Source organism: Accipiter gentilis, chromosome 33 (assembly GCF_929443795.1).
Source record: "Accipiter gentilis chromosome 33, bAccGen1.1, whole genome shotgun sequence".
Classification (NCBI taxonomy): domain Eukaryota; kingdom Metazoa; phylum Chordata; class Aves; order Accipitriformes; family Accipitridae; genus Astur; species Astur gentilis.
This window is the reverse complement of record NC_064912.1, coordinates 17435469-17460010: the sequence shown is the minus strand read 5'-3', so window position 1 is coordinate 17460010 and position 24542 is coordinate 17435469. Positions and strand designations below refer to the sequence as shown.

The window sequence follows — 24542 nt, the reverse complement described above, 5'->3', positions numbered from 1 at the left end:
AATTAAACAAGCCTGTTCACAGTCATTAAGCATTAATGCACCTCATTAGCATAAGAACTGGAAGAAGCTTTGATGCAGGGAACCCCGCAGGAGAAGGAGATATAGAGAGAGATGTACATACAGACAGGAAGGCGAAGGGCTGGGCCACCACCTCCTCGTGGCCCCGACCAACCATTCCAGCTCCATTTCTCCAAAGCAATGAGCCATGCCATGCCCTCCTCCCCAGAAATGGGACTGGGTTATCTTTCTCTCCCCCTCCCCCCTTTTCTAAATTATGCTGGTGGAAAAAAAAAAAGAAAAAAACCCCAAACTGTTGGGATATTAACCTAGCGAATCCATTAATAAGCTGAACTCTCTGTTGGCTTTGACACAGCACACTAAAGCTTTAAAGAGACAGGGCCCCAGACACTGGAGATAGGGGCAGAGACAACAGCACTAACAAAGAGCCACTGTTGCCACGGCCGTGGCCATCTCGGGTAGGTCCAGCTGTCTTTGGTGTTCTGTTTTCCAGACACAAAGAGCAGACTGAACCGTTTTGGTCTGAATGGCTTTCATTTGATGGTAGAGAAAATGAGAGGGAAGAAAGAACCTAAGTAAAGTGTCCAGGAGAGAAAAAAAAAAAAAAGAAAAAAAAAAGCATGGTGTGCTGCAGGTCTTCAGTGAGAAAGGCAGCAGCTCCCTGGAGCACAAAATGGGGCTGTCTCAGGGCGCAAAGGAAAGGCGACGTCGTGATTTCGGAGCAGTGCATGCCACCGCGAGCGAGGAACTGTGGGTAAGCAAGGATGTACGCTCCAGGGGAGCCGAGACGGACGCTGCCTGTCTCTTACATGCTTGCCCAATGCTTTGCACAGCAATGCACATGTCTCCCAGCACTGCCAGACCACAGACAACAAACAGCTTGTCTGACTTGGTTTTAATCTCAAGGGAACAACCTGCGTTTGTACAGCTCCTGGCACCACCTGGCTCAGAGCCTGTTAGGAGACTCTAGCCTGGACCATTGGGTGTTAGTATGCAGAACCTCAGTGAGCTTTACTGTCACTACGGCAAGAAATGGGCTTGCACCGGGAACATGAATCAGCTGGAAAAAGTGAATCTCTGAGTGAAATGGCTTCAAGGAATCACCATGCTCACATGCTACTACAGGTCTGTTCCAAATCCACACCTCAGCCCAAACCATATCCTAAGGCTCCATCCCAGGATGGGACGGGGATGTGCCCACCCTGAACAACCCTTCTGCTGCAGCCTCAAGATGCCCAAGTCATGCCCTTGCATCTCTACCAGAGGCCAAACCTGCATCCCATAAGCTTGAAAAACAGGTCTGAAATGTCCAGTCCAGATTCCTCTGTTATAAAGTGCAGCTCTGAAAGACAGAAATGGAAGCTGAGACCTGTTAAATCCATAGACCCACCCACTGGAGAGCCATGCAGGCTCATCCCTACAGTACACTCTCTGGCCCTCCGTCTAGTCCAGTTTGTAAGTGATAAAAGCGTCCACGACTGCAGCTCTCATCTGGGAAGAAGAACAAACAACCCAAGCAGATCTTACCACTGGGAAATGGTTTCTAAGGGTCTCCAGAGATATCCTCTTTCCTATGCTCATTCCATTAGTGCTGTGCATGCTCCATTGTCCCAGTCTCTCCCTCCTTAGTGGTTACATCCTACAAATACAAACAGATTTCGAATCCCCTGTAGCTATTTGGCCCACATTGATAATAATTTTCCCTCCTTGAGCACCTTTTATCTAGAGATCTGGAAGCATCTCCCTGGCATTAATAGTTATTAGCTTCTCCACCATCATGCAATGTAGGGTTAGCACCGTTACATTTTACAGCTGAGGGGAACTCGGGCACAGCACAGTTAGAGATTCAGTCCTGCCAAGTGGTGCATCCTCTCATGCCCTATTGAATGGCACAGGGATGGCAGCGTTCGGCCCCTTGCTGAATCCTTGCTGAATCGGGCCCTAAACAATTTGCCAACAGCATCAGAGAGAGGAAGCGATACCAGGTTTGTGCCTGAGTCACCAAATCCTCTGTTTTCCCTTCTGCGCCTAGAGAAGTCAATGGAAAGTCTCCCATGGATGGCAATGGGAAGTTCGTGCTTTTTGAGTCAGTTGAAACAGCTTTTTTTTGTTGTTTTTTGGGGGCAAAGAGGCTTTTGCTGCACAGTCATTTTGATAAACCAAGGAGCCAGGCTTTTACCCAGCAACAGGCTGGGAGAATGACTGATGGAGACCATGACCCCAGTGAACCACAGCCTTGCTCCCCCAGTCCCTTCCCATTTGCCTTTTGTGATTACAATTAGTAGTGGGGGCTGGCAGGTGGGGGAAAAATAAAATAAAATAAAATAAAAGCCACCCCCCCCCCGCCCCGCTCCCACCCCCTCATTGTCTGCGTGAGGCTGGCTGAGCCTCTGCACACTGCAGTCCTCTGCCCATTGTACTGCTGAGAACATGCGAACAGACGCTCTCGGGCGATGGGTTTTATTGAACGCAACTTCAATGGCAAATGGAGGGGGGGGGGTGAGAGAGGAAAAAAAAAAAAAAAGCCTTGAAAATCCATGCCAAAAAAAAGAGGTGGGGAGGGTGTTCTTTAATGCAATCAATGGCTCCTTCCTATAACTCTGCCTGTTGTGAGGAAATTTCTTTCCAGTAGCAGCCAGCAGCAGTCCCAAGGCTGTGACATTGCTGTAACGCTTGGAGCTCAGCTCTCTATCTCTGGCAGCAGCCCCGTCTTTTTGTCATTATTGGCTGTGATTGCAGGGGGTGCATGCCAGCTTGCCGAGTGCTGAGATATTGCTGTCTTCCCCTCCCTCTGGACAACCTGCCCTCGGAGAGGAGTTTGGGAGGGTGGTGGGGAGGAGACGGGGGTGAAATAGGGAGCTGAATTCTCTCTGCCTCCCCTGAGTAAGCTCCTATCCAAACCCACATGGATAGGTAGAGGTCCCCAAGGCCCTTTCGGAAAGCTCATTAGGAAAGTAGTGACAGATGCATTAGCTATTAAAAAAAAGGGGGGGAGAAGCTATCATAGAACTTTAAAAAAAAGCAGCAGCAGCCGCCCGACAGTTTTATTGCTGTCAGATCCTTTTTTTCAGTGGGCACGTTGCAAAGCAGGAGAGGTTTGGGGAAATATCTGACGCACGCACGCTCTTCCCGTGCTCTGGGCTGTCAATAAGCCAGCCGGGGTATTTCTCACACCCCCAGGAGGGAACTGCCAGCTCTGCCTATTGCCACTGCAGCCACTCACCCTCCCCATCCACCCGAGCACCTCCCGGAGAGGAGTTTTTGGAACGGGCACGTCTGGCTGCATGCAAAGCTGTGGGAAGAACCCACTGGGATGCCACAGGGGGCCAAAAAAAATGGGCGTCAGCTGCTGCCATCTCCGACTCAAGCTGCAGCCTGGGAAGGACAGGTCTTGGCATGAGATGTTCCCTCCTGATCTAAGCAGAGGCTGCTGAGACGGTGATAGAGTCCTGCGTGCCGGGACCTGCTGTCCCTGCAAGCTCCGGCAACACGCTCAATGGAAGGACGGGTACAGGTCACATTGTGCAACTGCATCGGACGCGCAGTCAGGCTCATGGCCCCATCTCAGGTCCCCCATCGCCCCAGCACAAGGTTGCAACCCGCAGCCCTCGGAGCCTGGGGAACAGGCACGCACACGTGCCAGCAGGGTGCGTGCCGGCAGAAAGGATCAACTCCCTGCGCCGAGGGCAAGCAACACACCTGGCAGCCACGGAACCCTGCGTAGGGACTGGGGACCAGGCACAGGGTAGGGTGGGAAATGGTGGGGACTGGATGAAAACTGGATGGTCTGGATGTTGGTCTGGGCTGGTAAGCTGCGGTGGGCAGGGGGGTAGATGATGGGAAGGATGGGGAGGCAGGATCAAGGTGATGGTGTGGGTTTGGTCCCTCCCCATCCTATGAACCAAAAAGGCCACCACCGGTCTTACACCTGCATGAAGAGCAGAGCCCAGCTAATAAGAGGAGAACAACAGATGTTGCACCTGCATGACAGCTCCCGAACGGCGCCAGACGAGCTGGAATTCACATCTGAGCCGCAACGGCAAAGCTCTTCCCACAGACAGCAATGGGAAGCGGGGATCAAAATGCCACTTCCACAACCGCTCTCCCTGCCCCAAGTCCTGCATACATGCGCCGCATTTTCCACGGACCATCCTCATCACTACAGGACACTCATGCGAGGCACGAGTGGGCCCCCTCCGAGACCTCAGCATCCCTCAAAAAGGGGCACAGCTGTTTCAAAAGCAACCAAGGGGGTACTGGAGGCAGCCATCAGCCCATGCCCCCGACCTTCCCTCCTGCCACCTCCCAACCGCAGTCAGGAGGCAGAAACCTCACCGGAGGAAAACAGCAGCAGCAGAAACCGTCCCCCCCGGTCGAGTTTTAAATGGCTCTCGGATCCCTTCAAACAAATCTAAATGCACCGATCCTATTGTGTGCATAAATCTTTGCACCGGGGCCTGCACGCCTCCACACTATTGATAAAGAGAAACGAGTCTTAAATATTTAATGAGCGAATAAACCCGTTAAGAGGATATGATTAACTGCACGCCACAGCTCTGCATTTAAGGTGTCCCTGCTGTACCTTTAGAGGGGTTTTATTTTTAAGGGAAATCGGCAGCAGCAGCTGGTGGAAGCAAGCAGCCGGGGTGTGCGGGTGCCGCACGAATGGGAACACCAGCACAACGCTCCACTTCGGAGGCATAAATATGCGCCAGGAACTCGTGCTATTAAGGGGGAGACAAGTGGGGCCCCATTGACTCAGCCCGATGGTGGGGGACAGAAAATACAGCCAAGGAGGCTTTATGAGAGGTGGCAGGAGCCAGGCTGTCGGTTAGAGAAAACATCTGAACTCTGCACCTTTCTGTCTTGCCTCGCAGCGGGAGGGGGCTGGTGCGGGGGGGGCGGGAATCAGGAGACCTTGGAGCTATTTCCAGCTGAAAAAGGGAGCTGGAGTGCGACCTTGGGCAAGCCACTTACGGTCACCCGCTGCCTGGAGTCGAGCTCTGCGCGAGACAACCGGAGTCTTGTCTGCTGTGGGTGCGGATCAAGGCAGTGTGTGGAGCCAGGCTGGTTGCACGTTCCTTCCCTCCGCCTCCACCGAGCCGGCAGCAGCCTCAGCCCGGGGCCAGAGCGCCGAGCAGGGCCAGGGTACCAACTCACCGCCGCATGCCAGCCAGCCCACAGGATGTTTCTCAGGCACCCAGAGAGCCGTCGATGGAAGATTTTATGAAACCGAGTGCTATAAATGTCCCCTTGCTATGTGACTTTTTATGTTTCTAAATTATTTTGATCATTATTTTTACCAGAGCGAGGTGAATAATACAAAACAAACCACTGTGAATCATCACTCCAGTTTTTATATATGTTAAATTTAGCTGTTTTGGTGCCACCTTTTTGTTTATATTCTCCAAGTGTTTCTTGCCAACAAGTTACCGGCAGGGATTTTTGGCCAGGAAGGGATGAAAAAAAAAGACAAGACAGACTGTTAATTTTTAGCGGCAACTGAAGATATTGGAAGAAAGTGAATTTCAAATTCTTAATTCCAACAGTTCCCTCCCCAAACCTCAAGTCTAAAAATTAAGCCTGCCCAATCGGGAAGGCAAAATCCATCATGTGATGTAAGATCCCAATTAAAACGACTCTCATTCTTGAGACTGAGTATTCACAAAAGAGCAAAGACCACGAATTATTTGCAGAAATTATCTGGAGAACAATTTTGAATAATGAATACGATGGTGGAAATCTCAGTCACTTTGAATACTTAATGCAACTACAAAAAATCACGAACAATTTGTGAACAGAAAAGAGGTGAAATACGTGGAATAGATCATTTATCACAGTCCTGCCACCATCAGCGATTATTACATATGAACGATGCCCCTGTATGGCTGTAAACGCTGCAGAAATTAGCTATAGCGACTGACGGACAGATGGAAGTCATGCTTGGAAATACACCTAATCGAAGAGGCTGTGCTACCACGGCCAAGTAAGGGACCACGCGCCCGTGACCTGGTATAAATCAGGGCGAAATAACTCGGGAAACGGGATGTACAAAGCAACCCCGGGCAGGAGGAAGGGATGCTCTGGGTGACGCAGCCGAGCGGAGAGCAGCTGTAGAGGAAGAGGCGCGTAGCCCTGACACACGCTGGCCAAATCCCAAGAGGCACTAGCGCAGAGTAACATTGAGGATGAGCTTCGAGACTGTGTGACTGGCAGAAGGGTAGAAGGGGGTGGGAGATGCCTGCTCCCTTCCTGTGCATGGCTGGCAAGCAGGGCAGCAGCAGGGAAAGAAGAGGTTCCAGGTAGGTCTGGATAAAACACGGGCAGATGCTGCTTCACCAAATACTGGCTCTGCAATGGGAAATACCGTCCTGCCGGCCAGAGGCTGCAAGCATCCAGACTTCTGCAGGGTCTAAAGCTGAGAGCCAGGGCTTCACCAGATCCCACTCTGTCTCAGCCACTTCTCCTCAAGCCCTGGGCTGAGCCAAACTCTGGCTTCACCCCAAGAGCTGCTCCCATGGCCACCTTTGTTGCTCAGAGCATGCAGAACCAGAGAAGCAGACGTCTGCTAAAACCTGAACAGTCTTTCTTGCCCAGGACCCAAACTCCACGTCTTTGTTAGATTTACTTTACCACAGCATTAGCTTTGCATTGCATCTACCAGCACCGAGTGTGGAGGCTAAACCCTTACCAGGCTTGCTTTTCTGCCAATGGGGTTCAGCTGGGAGGGAGAAAGGCAGGGAGAGTTTGGGGGGCAGGAGTACGTAAAGAAGGAGAGAAGGTGCTGGAGGACTTTGGGGGCCACAGCAGGGCATGGAGGAGCTTGGAGAAGGCACCAGCACAGGGAAGCCCGGCAGGTGGCTGCAAAGGACATGGCACTGCTGAGATGGAAGGGAACAAGTGCCCCTGAGCAGCACTGATGGTAGGGGTCTAGCCACGCCACTTCAATGGCACTTTTTTTTCCTCTCCAGTGCACAGACTCTCTGCAGACCACCCGGCCCAGCTGGATGACCACACACTGAGAAGCACGGTCCTTGAAGGGTGCTGCCACCCACTTCAACACAGGCAAAACCTGCTCTTGCAGTCGCTGTCTGTGCTTCCCTGCAGAGCATGCAACTGCCCCCACGCCGGGCAAAGTCTGCAAGTACTGCTCAGGCAGGGAGACGCTGGGCCTCTTCCTGCCCAAATACTGTGTGCAAGGCAGTGCAGCAACGGTCTGGTAGAGATGGAGCTTTTTTACATCCCAGCCTGGTCAGCTGACGTTTATCAGGGTAACAAAAGGTTACAGCCTGATCACAAGACAGGCTGACAATGCATCTTCCCCTTCTGGGGAGGAAAGTCAAGCGCCAAAGTTGTAAAAGGAGTCCAGTCATCTTTCGTATCTTCTTTTGCCTGCAGTTTGACGTGTGGAGAGATGGTTCCTCTCATCTTACTTTGAAATGAAAGAGGAAAGGAAAATGCAGAACATTCTGCATTTTAGGTGCAGGAATTAAAAAAAAATAAAAATCAAATCCTTCTAATGTTTCAGATCAAATATTCCCCAAAGCTTCTGTTGTGGTACTCTAAGAAAGCAGAGGCTGGATCTCTTGAATTCACTTGAATTCAGGATGGTTCTATCAATTTGCACCAGCATTTCAACAAGCCTGGCTGACTATGCAGAGGAAAGCCTGGCTGTTATGTGCCTGGACTGAGGCATCAAGAGAACCACTCAGGAACTGAGAGTCATTATTTGTTATTAACTCACCTGGAATCTGTGATTTCTTACATGTTATTTTGCTATTTGGCTGTGGAGTGAAACAGCTCCTTAAAAAAAAAAAAAAAAAAAAGAAAAAGTGAATTGTCCACTAGTGCAGGATCATCTTTCCAGTGGACTCTACCAGGTCTCCAGCAACCTGATTCAAAATCAATTAAGACCATCCTGGTGGCTTCAGGGTTCTCTTCTTGTGCCCCTTTATTTACCGTAGATTCCCTCTGTGGCAGCACTAACCAGCCCCTGCAGAGATTGCCCTGTTCCAGCCTCCCGCTTTTCCAGGTTTGGGCAGGCACTGGGTATTGCATTTGGCCGTTTTCGGAGCATGGGTGTTTGCTTCATGTGTCCCTGTAGAGCAGAGTCCCCTCAGAAGGCTGTCCCAGGCAGGAAACTGCTGCTGCTCCTGGTCAGGGAATCACATGGGGAAAATCAGTTTCTCTTTCTTTTAAAAAAGCCTCCGAGTGAGGAGTTTTTTCTGGAGAGATGGAAAACTGCTGAGATCCCATGGGCTCTGCTCCTGCCTGTCTGACAGATTCCCCCCAGCACCAATTTGGCTAGTATGGTGGTTGCCATAATTCTTTTTTAGGGATAACCATTTGTTGGGACAACAACTTGCTGGGATAATGACTTAGGGTACACAGGGCACTTCTACGCCCCAGCTCTCTTACAGCATTTGCGTGTTATCTTGCTTATTTTGCAGATGGGGAAACCGAGGCACAGAGCTGACTCTGGAGATGGCCGAGGCTCCAGCAGTATCTCCAAGTTGCAGCACTTGGGTGCTCCAACGATGCTGCCCACATGCTGCAGTATCAGTGTCTCACCCACAATCCAGCTGAACTTCCCCAAGATCCCCGGACGAGGGATCTCCTGCATCCCCTCCATCCCCAAATGAGCCGCCACAAGCTGCTGGCCTTGGTCCCTCCCTCTTGAGCATCAGTTTGTGTCTCTGGCACCCAACAGGCACCTCTCCCAGCAGCTGGGCTCTGCCCCACTGATGCTCAGGGTACCACCTTTCCCCACACCATCCCCAGGAGGGCATCACGGCAGGGCTTGTGCATCTCCGCCATGGCTGGTGATGGCAGGGTGGACAATGACATTTGCTGCAGGAGCCTGACATTGAACCCAGCCAGTCAGAACAGCGGGTGTTTTGCTGGCAAGGGTAGCAGCTCTGCTCCGACACCATGAGCGAGGGGACAGGAGAGGGAGGGGAAAGGAAAAAAGCCGAAGCAGCAGCCAGACAGCTGCCTCTTCCTCCTCCTCCTTTTGTGCAGAAATGTGTTTTTGTTTGTCAGTCAAACAGATTGTTTTCTCCTTCTTTGCAGGCCAATTGTTTCTGCTCCTGCAAGATAAGGGATTGAAAAGGGCTATATTTTTATGGCACGGAATCTAGGCCCTCCGAATTGGAGGGGAGACATCAAGTGGGAGGAGATTCCTGTTCAAACCAACACTCCTCTCCCCAGTTCCACTCTCCAATCCTATTTCCACCCCCATTTTCCTTTTTTCTCCTTCCTTCTCCCGCCTGGAGCTGCCTCTCAGCCCTCTCGCTATTTAATCTCTGTCTCTCTGGTAGACTCAGGAGGTTTACGCAGCTTCGTCCTCTTTGCACCATCTGCTGAAAAGAATCCGTCTTTCCCCTTGCTGCTCTGTCCGGCGGCTCCTCCTGCCATCCTCCCCCACCAAAAAGGGGAGAGTGGAGCTGGTGCCACCGCACGTGTACATCCAGACGAACCCAGGAGGGGGTTTTCCTTTTCTGTGAAGGTTTTGCCCAGAAAGCGCCTTGGAGAGCCAGACCCCAGTGTGGGGCAGGAGCAGGAAGCAGAGACAAGGGAGGAAAATGGTTAGTAAGAGCAAGCCCAGGCCAGGATAAGACAGCAGGTTCTTCTCCTGGCTCCCAGAGTGGGTTCAAGGAACGTCTGTCCAGCCTTCTTTCTTTCTCATGTCAGACTCCCCCGAATCTGCAATCCAGGTGAGATGCCGTGACTGATGATGATGGTGCAGAGCAGCAACACTGGAGAGGTGACCACTGAATGATCACCAGCATCGTATTTATGCCATCGGAGCAGGTCCCCAAGCCAACAGATCTGGAGAAGGTCCTTGCTCCGGGGACCATCAGGGCTGGAAGCAACCCCAGCCTCACAAGCGGTGGGGATGCCTGTGTCCCAAGCACGAGTCCTTTGCTCCTGTGCGCCGATCACATCGCGCTTCGTTGTTCGGGGCTGACGACCGGAGGGAGGTTTTGCCTCCCCTCCTCGGGGGATGAGAGCCTGGAAGGGGGCAGCGTGGTTCATATCCAACTCATAAGCCTCTCAGAGCTCAGGCTTGAGGACTGAGATTCACTCAATTAATTTTGCTTTGGCAAAAAGTCCATTTTTATTGCTATTTCATGCCTTCAGTATAGATTTTCCCTGCTCGTCTCAAAGGGATAATAAAACCCGACTCGTTCTTTTTATAAAAGTCTCACACTCCCTCTCTCACCAGGCTCTGTGTTCCCCAGCTAGAGATGTAAATTTAAAGGGGAAATGCTGTCATTTAAAACAAAACAAAACCAAAAAAAGCAACTCGGAAAGCCCATCTTTGAGCATATTCCAGCTCTTAAAACTAGGCCGTGCAACCGAAGCAAAAACCAAGCGGCCGCCTTCCCACAGCAAAGTGGCCTCCCCGCAGCGATGCCCACCCTCCCACTGGGGACTGGGGGTGACCGCCAGCCCTAGGAAGCCGCTCTCCATCTTGCAAGGCTGGCGGTGGCCCTCAGCTTGCTGGGACGTGTAGTTTTTGCCGGCTGGGCGCTGGTGAGCGCAGGTGGCCACCGCTGCTCGGAGCCAGCTCTTCGCACTCGGCTGTGACGCCGGCTCCCCAGCACCTGCACCTGCCTCCCTCCTCCTCCTCTTCCTCCTCCTCCACACCGGGCTCGGGGTGAAAGCCTTGCTGCTGCTGGCCCCGAGCAGCCGTACAAGCCCTCCTGGGGAAAATTCCAAATCCACATGATGCTGAGCAGGTGGATTTTAAGCATGTTTCCAAGCGGGTGGTGGGACAGGACGCCGGCAAGACGATGCACTGGTCTGCCCGCTCCAGCCCAGCTGGGATGCATCCTGCCTGGTCTTCGGAAGGGCCGTAGCTGCGGAGCATCCCTCTGAGAGGTGAAGAAGGGAAAGGGAAACTGCCTTTCCTCTGCCTCGTGCCCTGCTGCGGGGGACAGGATGCGAGCGGAAGCCAAGTCCCATTGCTGGAAGTCTGTCATTAGTCAGTGGCAGCAATTGCCTGGGGACAGGGTGGGGTCCCCAGCACCCGCAGTTTTTAAGAGCAGGTTAGACCCAGGTATCTGCCTGGCATGGCTGATCCAGCCCGCTAGGACGGACTCAAGACGGTTTCCTCCTGCCCTGACTGTGTGTCTGATTCGGTGATGTGCATAAATCCGCTGTCACCGGGACCCTCCCTGCCTTGGCGGAAACCAGGAGCGAATCCAAAGCAGACCGAAGCCGTGCGAGGCAAGAGGAGACGTGCACGTGCCTGCACGGTGCCAGCCGGCATGCTGCCGCCACACCAGCCCGGCACACAGCCCTGTGCCACAGCACGGGACCGGACCAGCCGGGAATAGGCCGAGGTGCGACAGCCGAGCCCTTCACACGCAAATGTTTCTCCCTCTCCCCATCTTTTTTCCCTTTGCCTGCGCCCCACTGCGAAGCTGCCTGCACCCCCCAGCTGCCGGGAACTCAAAACCCTGCCTGCGTCTGGCAGGGCAGGCAGCGCCCAGGGCGAGAGGAAACCCGCAGCTTGCTCTGTTCCTGCAGGTGTGCCTCCAACCGACAAAAGTTTTAGGGCAATTTGCGCTGGGATGGGCAGAAAAGGAAAGACGGAAACCCCCCAGCGATATCACACTCCCTGGCTGAATGATGGCCCATCACCTCCAGGCTCAGCTTGCCGTGCCCCTGGCGAGGCTATGGCGCAAGTCCCTCAGGTAAACCAAAGTTGCGCTCTATCCTCTGAGGGCAGAACAAACCGTCCTTCCCTGCCGTGAGCTTCCAAGCCTGAGGGATGGTGCAGAAAAGAATTCTGCAGCTTCCCCATTTTGTGGGACATCAGTTGGGGTCCCTAGATTTTCCTGCAGAGCCCTCACAAGACTCAACCCTCCAGGCTGGAAAATCCTTAGCGAGCTGTGACAACCTCTGCAGCTCAGGCAGAGGCGAGAGATGATTAAGACTGGCTGAAATCTCACAGGACTCTGACGTCTGAGAGGCCCCATGCAAGACAGAGAAACACCCCGGGCTGCTCCTTGCAACCCACGACTCCCCTCACCTTAGCACGAGGCCGAAGGGAGACCAGGGACCAAACAAGGCCAGGAACCAGGTCACTGCCGCTGGTTTCCAGGCAGCAAAGGTTTGGAAGAGCAGAGGATCATTTAGCAGAGCGACAGTGAAGGTTCAGAGCAGAGCCTTCAAATTACACGCTACAGAGCACTTTTCCTGCCTAAAAGGTCTCTGAAATGACTGTGGCGGCTCTGAAACGAAGCACTCTGTATGCAATTGTTCCCTGGGGCTTGCAGAGGAGACAGAGCCGGGAGAAGAGAGGTGGGTCTGCGGTCCCTGGCACGGGCAGCTCCTCATCAGATGAGGATGCACACTTCTTCTGGGCTCCACAGCACAGCCGTGCTGCTTCCCTAAATCTCCCTGGCAGTTTCTACCGGTTGTGATTTTTTTTTTATTTTTTTTTTTTATCTCTCACTTCCTGCCTTGAACTTCACACAGCTCCTGGCCCCGGGCTGCAGAGCTGCTGCTCACGGTGCAGATGCCCCCAGCCTGGGCTCTGAGCCCAATGCGCAGACCCACGCTGAACCCCCCCAACACCGTGGCTCTCGCCATGCCTCAAGGCACCCCTCGATCCCATGGGAAACGTGGAGGGAAGAGTGCTAGGGGGGAACGTGTCCTTTTCTTCCCATCCTTCTCCACTCCATCTCCCAGCAGCTCGAGGTCCATTTTCATCAGCCAGTGACAGACACCAGGAGATGCAGTCTCAGCACCAGCTCTGCACCTGACCGCCCAGCGCCAGGGCACCATGCACAGCCAACCTCCGCTTTGCCCCCCCGTGGGTCCCCCCAACCTCTCCCACCAACGCACGGGTGCCGGCACCCACATCCGCAGAGCCACCGCGGTGCTGCTTGCCCACCTGGGGAACACGAGCTGCCAACCGGCAGAAGGCGGCTGAGGGATAGGAGCGATCTGCAAATCCCAGCAGCCAGCAGAAAACCATTTCTGGACCCTCAAGGAGGCTCCAGTGATGCCTATGAGCTGGGGCAGCTGGAGCTGAGCTGGGAGAACCCTCGGAAGGTGCTGGCACCACCAGAGATGCCTTCCCTCCGCTTGCACGGTGCCCTAGGAGCGCTCTCCCACGCAAAACCCCCACTGTTGTTTTTGTTCCTCCAAAACATCGCTTTGGGAGGTCACCTGAGGGCAGCCAGCCCGGGCACCGCTCGCAGCCAAGGGGAGAACAGGCGGGAACCAGTGGCCACAAGAGCTATTGCCAAGCCAAATTTGCTCACGTCTAAGGGACGGCATCGCGCTCCGTCAAAGACGGCAGGGAACGAACGCGCACCCCAGCAGCTCCCCGCTCTGACGTCAATGAAAATCTCCGGCAGGTCTGCGACGTCAGCCGCGACGCTTCGCCATCGGCCGTAGAGCCTTCGGGATGCCGACCCTCTTGGGCCGGGTCACGGGTGGGGGGGGGGGGGGAAGAGGTCGGTCACCATCTCCATTGGGATCCCGGGTGGTACAAGCACCACCACGCTCAGGCTGCTGTTCCAGCTGCACGTTTCCAGGGGGTGGTAGGAATGGGGGGGGGGGACACACACTGGAATTTAGCTGGAATTTAGCAGCTTAAAAGCAGCTGCAGCAGAAGGGCTTGGGGGGGGGCACACACACACACACACCCCTTCCTCCAGGAGGGCTTCAGATACACCAAGTCCCCCCTCCGCATCCCCACGCTGCCAGGCGGGAACACCGCGGCCACCCGCGGGGCCGAGGGGGCCGGGGAGCCCCTCGCTGCCCCCCCCCGTGACGTCACCGAGCTAGGGCCAGGCTCGCGCTTGGCGGGGTTGGGGGGGGGGGGGGGGGAGGTTGGGGGGGGGGGAGGTGTCGAGGCGGGGGGGGGGGGGGGGGCGGGGGGGGGGGGTGCCCAACCGGGCTGCGGTTGTAAATGGGAGTGCGGTGCGATGGGAGCGCGGGCGGAACGCGAGGCTGGGCAGCGGGAAGGGAAGGAAAGGAAAAGGAAGGGAAGGGAAGGGAAGGGAAAAAGGGAAGGGAAGGGAAGGGAAGGGAAGGGAAGGGAAGGGAAGGGAAGGGAAGGGAAGGGAAGGGAAGGGAAGGGAAGGGAAGGGAAGGGGATGCCGGCAGCGCGGCGGAGACGCGATGCCACCGCCGCTCCAGCGGCAGCAGGAACGCAGCGGCCCCGGCGGGAGCCGCGGCTGCAGCCGCCGTTGCGACGCGAAGCAAACGGGGTGGTAACGCGGCCCACACCCCCACACCCCGCCCGGTACACCGGCAAGGCCACGGGGGGGCTACGGCCCCCGCCCCGCTCGGCCAACCCCTCTCCCCTCCTCCCCCCTCCCCGCCAGACAACGGCTGTCACACACACACACCCCCGCCCCCGTTCGCCCTCCCCCGGGGCCCAGCCTCGGCGACGCGGCCGGCGGGCTAGAGCCGGGGGGGCCCACCCGGATTCCCCCGTCCCCGTCGGCTTCTTACCTGACGGGCCGTGTGGCCCCGCTGCGTCTCAGCGGCGGCGCTGGGCGGGGGCGGCCCCGGCGGCCATCCCCGGGCGGCCGCGCCGCTCTCCGCCGCGCCGCGCCGTGAAGAGAGAGGAGCCGCCTCAGCGGTGTCAGCGGGCGGGAGCCCCGCGCGGCGCCGGGAGGGAGGGGAGGAAAGTCGGGGGCATGACCGAGCGCCGTCGGAAGTGCACGCGCGCCCGCCGCCCCTGCCCGCGACGGCGGCGACACCTGCCGGCCAGCGGCGGGAGACGCCGGTAACGGGGCAGAGCGGAGCGAAGCGCCGGTAACGGGCAACGGGGAGCAGCGGGGCCCGTCGATTAGCTCGGGGGGGGGGGGGGGGGGGGGGGCTTGGTGCGATGGGGAATGGAGCATCGCGTAAAGGGCACGCCGGTATAGCCGGGCATGGCGTACCGGGGATTTTACGTTAGGGGGTGGGGAGGGGAGATGGGGCACCGGGACGCCGCACCGGGTGTCGGATGGGAGCTACCGGGTTGCGCGGGGTGGGCACCGGGAGTGGGTGGAGGGCACCTCGGGTGCTGCCGGTACCGGGCACCGGGTGCTGCAGGGCAGGGTGAGGTCCCCGGGCACCACCGGGGACCATATGCGCCAGATCCTGGGTCAGGGCTTAGGTCCGGATTTGGATCCGGGTTTGCGGTGTTTGGATTTGGCTCCACGGTTGGATCAGGGTTGGACCACATGTGGGGCCGCGCTTGGATCTGGGTCTGGATTGGGATCCACATCTGGTTTTGCATTTGGAGCTGGATTCCGATCTGCATCTGGATCTGCATCTGGAACACGCATCCTTTGCAAAGGATGGAGGTGGCATGTCCGACCCCCGCTCCCCGCTCTTCAAGCATCCCACGGGCGCGCACAGCACCCTCACGCCACGGGGTGCTCACCACCCGAGGGTGCTGCCCGCTGTCCCGGGCGGTTTGGGGAGCCCTGGGGGAAAGCCGGGGGCTGCAGCAGCCGTGGCAGGAGCCCTGGCCTCCTCCGAGCCGAGGGGAGGGACAAAATGGCAGCGGTCCCGCTGGCCTTGGCTGTTGCTCAGCGGTGCGTCTGGGGCTGAACGTGCTCCAAGGAGGAGCTGAGGTCAGGGAGGGGGACGAGTGCAGGAAACATATTAAGCGAGGAAAATTGGCTGCAGCCAGCACCGCTGCCTAATGCTTGCTTGGGATTTTCCTCTCCATCAGGTACCTGGTATAAGCCCTCGCTGTTCAGCGGTTGCAGCTGGTTAACCGCTTGCATCTCAGATGCGCCACCGGCACCCGCTCTGCACCAAGGAGGGTGGCACCCAGGACCCCTCCTTGCTTGTGTCCCTGGTGTTGACACCCGGTTTTGGCCACGGCGATGCGTGCAGGTATTTTAATGGGAAGATTCTGGGCTCTCGCCGCCCGGCTGCTAATTTATAATCCTGTTTTCCTATTAAAATAAAAGCCTCTCTCTTATTCCCGAATGTGAGAGCCAAAGCGAAACTATGAGGAAGTGCCCTGTTTGCAGAACATGCTGTGAAATGCACAAAGGAAACGAAGCAAAAACAGCGTTTTGCACGTTTTTTAGCCTCGTTTTAGCTCGGACTTGGAACCGCAGAAGGGAAATCTTTTCCAGCAGGATGTGCACAGCGGGGAGGGGGGGGGGGGGGGATGTGCGCGTTGAGCTGCTGGTGTCCCTTTGGAGCAGGGCCACCTGCCTGCCGAGAGACAGCAACCTCTGCGGGTCCCTGCTTTGTCCCCAAAAGGTGTCAGGTCCCTTGGGGGTTCCAGGGACGAGGGCTGGAGCAGCGTGTCCCCCCCGTGGGGGCCGGCTAGGCAGGGATGGCGGCCGATGGCAGGAAATACCTGCTGCTCCACCGCTTCCCCGGCCAAAGCGAACAAGAGGGAGAGTGTTTGGAGGGTGGCTGCGGCCACGTGCGGCAGGAGGAGCCTCCGAGGGACACACGGGCCATTGTTCCTTGAGCGCGCGGGGTGGAAATTTGGATGGACGCGTTGCGTGCCACCCTCCCCGCGCTGCTGGGGACTGATCCCGGGCCGTGAGCGGGACCTAGGAGCTGTCGGAGCGGATCAGGCTGGGAATTCATCACACCCCATGTCTGGCAGCTGAGCCGCTGGTGGCAGCGGTGGGACAACCCCGGTGGGACAATCCGCTTGAGGGGGCTCTCTTGCTTCTCGCAGCTGGAGCATGGAACGTGCCCAAGGACTTTTAGCTTTTCCAGAGCTCTTACTGATATTTGTCATGGCCCTGAGGTAGCACTGCTGGCTGGCTGTCCGCACCCCCGCCAGCGCCCTGCAGCAGCCTCGCAGTCACCTGGAAAGACGTTTCATGTGGTCTGGTTTTGATCCACGCTTTGCCATTTCTTTAAGTGCTCCCTGGTGTTTTCCTTTCGCTCGTACGGCACCTTTTCCCACCGACGCTCCCCCTTTTCTTTAAAACAGAAGAAAAAGACTTGCAGAATATGCCTAGCCTTGCAATTCCCTAATTACCCTCCGCATGTCCTAGCAAACGGGCTTCCCTTTGAGCAGCACTGCTGTCAGCAGGGACGGGCTGCAGGCTCTCCCCAAAGCGATCCCCCAAAGGATCGATAACACCGATCCTCCCTGCTGCCCTCGCAGGGGGACCAAAGAGGGGTTTCGCTCACTGCTCCCACCCAAGCTCCCAGCCGGCTCTGCTCTCCTTCCCCCCCAGCACCCGTCTCCACACCGGCTTCCCGAACTGAAGAGGTTTTTTGGGAGGGAGGCTGCAAAAAGGGGGAGAGAAGAGAACGTGCTGCTCTCCTTCCTGGCCTCTGTGCTTTGCCCTTTCTCAGGAGCCAGCCAGATTGTTTCCATTAGGAGAAGCTGAGGATCCAAGTATTTGTCAATGGCCAGGGGAAGATTTGCTGATCGTAACTGCCGTTCCCTAGCATAATGTTGAGCGAGGTGCTTGGCGAGTAACCATCCTTTTATGGTAAAATTAGGAATAAACGCTCAGTGGATTTGCATTTGAAGTTGATTGATACATGGCATTAATGCACGCGTAGATAATTTTGTATTTTGAGATTGCTGAGCAAGGAATAATTTTTATTTTGGGTCAAAGATAAGGGCATTGTGTTGAGATGAAATATGCAGGGGTTTTGATCTGTGTCACAGGCAGTGCGTTTCTCTTTGCTGGGTAAGGTGATGGCAGGTCCACATTAGCCATTCCTGCCCTTGCTTTTAAGTGCTTTGGGTCTGTGCCCGATGCAAGGAGTAATCCCCCACTGTCACTTAACACCAGGACGCGAATCCAACTTTCTGAGCTTTGGAGTTTCCCATTATTAAAAAAAAAAAAGAAGAAACCTCTGTTTTATTTTATTTATTTATTTTTGTGCAGGCAGAAGGCCGTGCCACTGAGAAACATTAACTAAAGAGAACAGCGTGTCTTCATCGTTATGGGAAAGGTACGGGCAGAGCGTTAGCTAAGCCAGCGATGCTTTTCAAACCCATCTCTGGTAACCGGGACTGAAGCCATCGGCAACACCTCGGCCATCCCAGCGGCTCAGTGCCGGTCCTGCCCTTGTGCCAGCCCTCGTGGCGCATCCCAGGTTGGGCAGCACAGCCGGTGTCGCACCAGGAGGAGCACAGGGCTGTTGGCTCCCTTGTGTTGCTCGACCTCTCCGGGTTGCTGCGTGCTGAATGCAGTCAGGCTTTTGGGGAGCTGGAGCCTGGGGTACGGCCACCTCAGCCGGGCATCTCTTCCCTTTGCAGGAAGGACGTGGGTGCAACCCCCTTGGGGACTCAGTGGTGGAGAAGAGTGGCTCCCCTTCGGGTCCCCAAGCCATGAGGGCCAAGGAGCTGGGGGCTACTTTGCTAAATGCATCAGCACAGGGCATCTCTGGACACGAGAGGTCATCCATCCATCCATCCATCCATCCATCCATCCATCCATCCATCCATCCATCTCCCAGAGGAGGATGGCTGCAGCAGGCTGGCTTCCAGCTGGAGCACGTGGGCTGTTGGGCAGGTTCAGGCAGCAGGAGGCGATGCCATTCCTGGGGTAAAGGGACCGCTAACGAGAGAGAACCATGCAGACATTAATTAGGCAGTGAGATCCTCAGGTGCAGATAACTCAGCAAAAGCACCGGGCCATTTGCATGCAGGAGACGGCAAGCGATCGTTGTCCTAGAGATACAAAGTGCCCCCCCCCCCCGGCGTCCCTCCTTGCCCCTTCGGTCAGGTCCCAGGGCCACCGCAGCCGGCAGGGCAGGGTCTGGCAGCGGGGGGCTACATGGCAAACCCCCTCCTCCTCTGGCAACGCAGGTGGTGGGAGGAAAAAAAAGGAAAGGGAAGGAGGAGGGAGCAGAGCTGAGGAGCAAAATAAGCTACGCTACAAAACGCCCGGAGCAGTCACTTGTGCTTGAGGCCATCCCTGCTGTGTGGCCGAGTGGCTTTTTGCAGGCCTGGCAGGAGAAGCCCGGAGGGGTGGGAAGGTGGACGGGGATGAAGGAAGGAACGAGACGGCCTTGGCCGAGCCAACGTGCATTTGAGCCTCAATAGGTTTCAAAGGCTGTGGCGTGTTTCGGGGATGAAAGCTGCCCTGGGGCCCTTCCCAGCGAGCAGCAGCGCTGCAAGTAAGCTGCGGGCATCGCGTTTGTCTGGCTGGCGACTTCCTTGTTACGCTGAAAATGGTATTAAAAAAAAAAAAAAAAAAAAAGGCAAAACCTACAACAACAAAAAATATAGCACCAGCCCCCCTCCACTCCCCCCCCCCCATCTCCACCACCCAACAACAACCAAGAAAGGCAAGATCTTTCACAAGCCCGGAAGATGTCACCATAGAAACAGAAATCAGACCCACTCCAAGGATCCTGCCGCCTGGGAAGGCGATAAAATGTTTTCTATCGATTGCTGTCGGGAAAGTCACTGCTGATAAGCCATCTGAGGAGAAATGGAGCAAGGATGCAGGGACGTGGGAGCTCTTCAGATGAGCTTCCAGATGGTCCCTCGGCTGCCCCTGCGCGGCGGTCGGGGGCCGAGGGACCCCGGGCTCACCGGGGGCGGCTGCTCTGCCCCGGGCCGGTGCCAGCATATGTGTGCAGAAGAGGAGGTGTGAGCGTTCCATGCCTTCGGTGTGGCGATGTGTGCGTGCCCTGGCTTTTAGAAGCATGAAGTGGAAAGCCCGCTGTCTGCTTTCCCATTTTGTTTTTGCAGCAGAGCAGCTGTTCCTGGCGAAAACGCGCCTGCGTCGGGGCGGCCGGCGGAGGCGGCTGAACTTTCCCTTGGCTCCTGGCGTGGCATTGCCGGGCTTTGGCATCCTCTCGCTTCCCCTTGGTAGCAGCAGCGATAAACCCCGGGGTGCCCGCCAGCCTTGTGCCCTCGAAGGACTCGGGTCCCCAGTCCCCATTTGCACGCAAGCGGATGCTCTGCAGCTGGGAGCATCCCTGCGGCTGCTAGTGCTGGCCAGGAGGTGCGGGATCTTCCTGGCGGCTCTTCCCAGGGTGCCGTACAGTGCCGAGGCCTGGCTCACGCGCCCTTTGAAGAGACGGAAAATCCTATTATCTGCTCATTTTTCTCGCAGTGTGAAGTCTCAGAGCATTCAGCAGCAGCCGAGTGTGGTCTGCTGCCTGCAGCCCTGCGCTGCTTCTGCTCCCACTCATGTGGCAAGGTCTCTGGGTCACCAGGGATGGGCATCACCTTCGCATCCCCTGATCCGTGCCACAACTCAGGGATACAGCTCTCTCCGCAATACCATTTGCAGCATCCAGCAGTGGGGTGCAAAGGATGGGTGTGCAGGGAAGCAGGGGGGGGGGCTGTGGGCTGATCCCCCCCCCTCCCTTTGTGGGGAGCTAAGGCTGCCGCTGCAGCCTGCAAAACCCCACATCATTAGGGCCGGGAAGGTGGTAACCCATCTCGCATGCTCCATCCCCACGGCATCTTTGCTGCCAGTAATTGGCAGCAATAAAAGAGGCAGTTAATCCAGGCCAGCGTGGGATGCAGGCACATTGATGTCTGCGGTGAAAGGCACCCTGGCAAGGAGGAGCTGGGGAAGAATACGCTCCTGGGCACAATTTGCAGCCCTGGAGAGCTGGTTGGATGCCACGGGGAGCATTTGCTGGGGATTTTGTTAATGATGCAGGCGCAGCCTTCCCAGCTTGGCCTGTGCTAAAGCCCTGGCTCGCGCAAGCTGAGGCTGTTTGGCTTGAACTTAGACCAGCTGCTTTCCACTGGCTGGTGGATTTTTGTCTTGTTACTGGGTGGCTCGGTGCGGGAGATGAACAAAGGAACAGTTAGTAGGTGATTTCACCTTGGGGTTTGGTTTTTTTTGGAGGAGGAAGGAAGGGTTAAACCTGGTCTTGTTACTCGGTTATTTTAGGATGGTAGTGCTGAAGGGACCGCAAGAGGATTTCTCTGCACGTGGGAAGATGGAATTTAATCAATATTGACAAGAGCTATTCACCAAAACAGGCTCATTTGCTAATGAAAGCCAGACCTGGTGACTCCCTGGGGAAGGATAGCTTTGGGAAAGAGGGGAAGGAGACACTGGGAAAGCCAGGACTCCCTCTCCCATGCGCCCGGTTCTTATGAAACCAGACTGCATTTGGGGTTGATTTTTCCCAGCACGGAAAGGCTTTGGATTGTTTGCCTTCTAGGTGCAGGATGCCCAGGACCGGCCCTCGTGGCAGCGAAGCAACAGCCCCATCCCGGCCCAGGGACCCGGGTCCATGTCATCCGCCAGGCACTGACATCCCCGTGTCAGTCAGAGGCTGCGACACGTGCGATGACAGCAAAGCCAGCCCCAGACCGATGGCGTGGCGTGGGGTACAGCGGGGCAGGACGGAGGTGCAGGGCTTTGCCCCCCAGCTTGGACCACAGCCGGGGGTCCCCGTGCAGTGAAGTCCCCTTCCGTGAGCAGAGATGTTTTCATCCAAGCCACGTAATCTACTGGGTTTTCTAGCACTTACTTAACTCAAACGCCCACCTAGGCAGCGGGAGAAGAATGCTTTTGTCAGAGTTTTGTGTTTTCCCTTCCATCCTTGCAATTAAAAGCAGAAAATAGCCAAGACACCTCTGAGACCAGTCCCTTTCGACAACATAGCACATGGAGAAGAAACCTAATTTCTGTGGTTGGCAGCTGGTATTTCCCAGTTGCTGCCGGCTCTGTGCCCTGGAGCCAAGCTGAGCTCGCTATCACACGGTGCTGGGGGCTGCCCAAAACTATGTGGGCACAGCTGGGGGCTCGGGCATCGCCCAGGGGCAGCTGGGGCTGCCGGACCAGGACCTGCCTGGCAATTTCCCTGGGTACGCAGGGGACCATCACCGGGCTGAGCCACAGCCAGTTGGCAAGCGTGTCCTTGCAGGCATGCCGGTACCTGCAGCTGCCTCCTGGCCTCCAAAATCACTGGTCCGGACTAGTTGGGCTGTAAGCTTGACTCTGAGATTTAGGGTTTGACAAGAAGTCCAGCCATTTACCCCTTGTGTGTCCCCAGCTTTGTGGAAAGCCGTGGAAGACGGCGAGCCCTGGCATCATCCTCCTCCATCGCAGCATCGGTGCAGCGCAGTGAGCTGTCCTTGCCGTGGGGAGGGATCGGCTTAATTTGTTGGGTGCTTTTTTTTTTTCCTTTTAAAAGGCAGCATCGTGTCCCCCAGCCTTCTGGTGCGGCCGCGGGGCTGCTCCCGGAACAGGGGAGGCTGAGCAGGATGCAATTGGAAAGAAGGAAGATTTTGATCCCCCGCCAAGCCCGCACAATCCCATCCAAGTTCACACTGGCAGATAATGAGCTTTAATGAGCAGGCCACACTAATTGGTAAGTGATCCCAGAACCGTCTGTGGCAGAGGCGAGGGAAGAGCAACGGCAGCTCCGGGCGAGGAGGGGGCTAAGACTGTGTAGCCTCCGGCACTCCGGAGGCCAAGGGCTACCAGAGCCAAGGTTGTCCAGAGCAAGGGCTGGGGCTGCCCGCAGTGACGGCTCTCGCACGGGGGGCTGCCGGTGGGGATTGCCAGCAAGACCGTGAGCGGGGTTTGCAAGTAGGATCGCAAATGGGGTTTGCAAGCAAGACCGTGAACAAGGTTTGCAAGGGGCAACGTGTGCCTGGCTGGCTTTGCGAGCATCACCAGGGTGAGATGCGTGGGCAAAAAGAGCCGTGGGAATAGCTGTGTTTTCTGCTCCTGAGCTCTTTAGCAGGTGAGAAATGGGGCGCAGGGAGATGGAGGCTTTTGCACCGGGGGGTGATGAGCGGCTAGAGGCCAGTTGGGACCCCCAGCCCTTGAACCCGGAGCAGGGCAGGGTGAGCCCGGGTGGCCGGCCCGAGCGGGCAGATGTACGGCACTGCCAAGGCAGTCCTAATTGGAGATCATTGTAAATTCCCCTCTCAAATGGAGTGGAAAAATGCTATTAAGCTAATATAACATCACGGGGGAAGGATGTTCTGCCGCCGTGGTCTCCGGGGAATTGGGCCATAATGAGGGGAAAGAGCAGGAGATGACAGCAGCCAGTGTGCTCGGAGCAGTGGGAATGCAGACCAGCTCAGGACCACCCACCCCTGCTTTACTGTGCCCTGCCTCAGTTTCCCCATGTGGCCAAGCTCTGTTCCAGCAGCCAGAAGACCCTGGGAGCTGGTTGAAGGGCTTATTTGCCATCGACCCACTGTACAGTCTGGGGAAACTGAGGCACGGGAGATCTTGTCAGAGTCACCTGGGTGCCTCAGCGCCACCTTGCCTAGGAAAAAAGGTGTATGAGGCACCTTGTTTAAATAGAAACCTGTCCAGGAGGGCAGCTGGAGCTGGCGGTCACCCAAACTGTGATTTTGGGATTTGGGGTGCCTCTGCCAGCTGGCGAGCAGGAGCCGGGGAGCAGCGCGGGCCAGGGGCTGCCTTGATTGATGCTGGAAATCGCAATGACGGCTGATGCGGGCAGTGCCTGGGGAGGGATGAGGATGTTCATCAACTGCCTGGGGGGTGCAGGGCTGGCAGGGGATTATGCAGCAGCGCAGGCAGCGGGGTGAGGTCTGCCAGCACCCCAAGGGACAGGGCAGCGAGGTGGAGGAGCATGACCCCCATCGTCCCCATTAGCAATAATTAACGGGGCCACGGTTAGATGGGACCACCCGCACCCAAGGCAGACTGGGCTCTACCTGGGGGAGCTCAGGCACCCCAGGGCATGAGCAAGGAGCCTGGGGACCCCTCCAAGGAGCAGACGGGTGGCCTGTCCCCAACCTCAGGCCCTCTGCCAGGTCCCTGCAGCAGCCGTGCTCCCTTCCCAACACTAAGTGGCAGCCTCTGCCCGGCTTTGGGGCAGCCCCTGGCACTGCCCGGGCAGCAGGACCTGGGTAGCAGCATCCTCAGGGTGGGCTGCAGCATCCTCTGGGTCCCAGGGCTCCCAACCTGGCTGACATTTGCCTGGGTGCAGACCACTCTGGGGGGTGCTGCCAGGGGATGCCTTCACCCACAAAGCCATGGGTGGCAGGCTGAGCGCTGCTCGGGGTCAGATCGGGTCAATGCTGCCTGCTAGGAGGGAGATAAGAAGCAGGGTTGGCAGCTGTTGGTACCATCTGCTGAATTAGAATCACAATGCACTAAACAAATAGTGTCTTGGGATAAAAACCTGCTGCTTAAGGCAAGGAGGTATTTTTGCTGCAGGTATCGCTATGACCTGGTAACCCACCGTGGGGATTTGCAGTGCTATAAAGAAGCACAGGGATGTAAATGAGTCCTGGGAGTCGTATCCTGCCTGTGTGCGTGTCTGTGTCTCTGTGCCTATGGAATCACATTGGGTCTTGTGCTGTATAACGTGCTGACACTTTGGGGACATGCTGCTCTGGATTTTCTGCAGCACAGAATGGGGAAGAAAAAAAATAATCAAATGACCATCACGGGGTTTTGGCAGAAGCCACCAGTTCAGCCCAGCATGAGAGATCAAAGAGACGGGCAGCAGGACAGCCCCTGCTCCCTCCCAGGCGTTGCCCCTGGCACGATACCAAATTTTATTCCTGGGAATCACACCTAACTTGCCAAGATATTTCTGTGCAGAGCAGAAACCCTCACTCCCACACCGAGCTGCTGCTG

At 56.3% G+C, this 24542-nt stretch overlaps 1 protein-coding gene across 3 annotated transcripts in view; it reads right to left on the bottom strand.

The window, feature by feature from the left end:
• Window positions 1-14612, bottom strand: part of RAI1 (retinoic acid induced 1) — a 76162-nt gene extending 61550 nt beyond the window's left edge. For all 3 annotated transcript variants that reach the window (XM_049835480.1, XM_049835479.1, XM_049835482.1), the window contains exon 1: window positions 14503-14612. The gene's annotated coding sequence lies outside the window, so the exon portion shown is untranslated. The remainder of the gene's footprint in view (window positions 1-14502) is intronic.
• Window positions 14613-24542: the final 9930 nt, after the last annotated feature.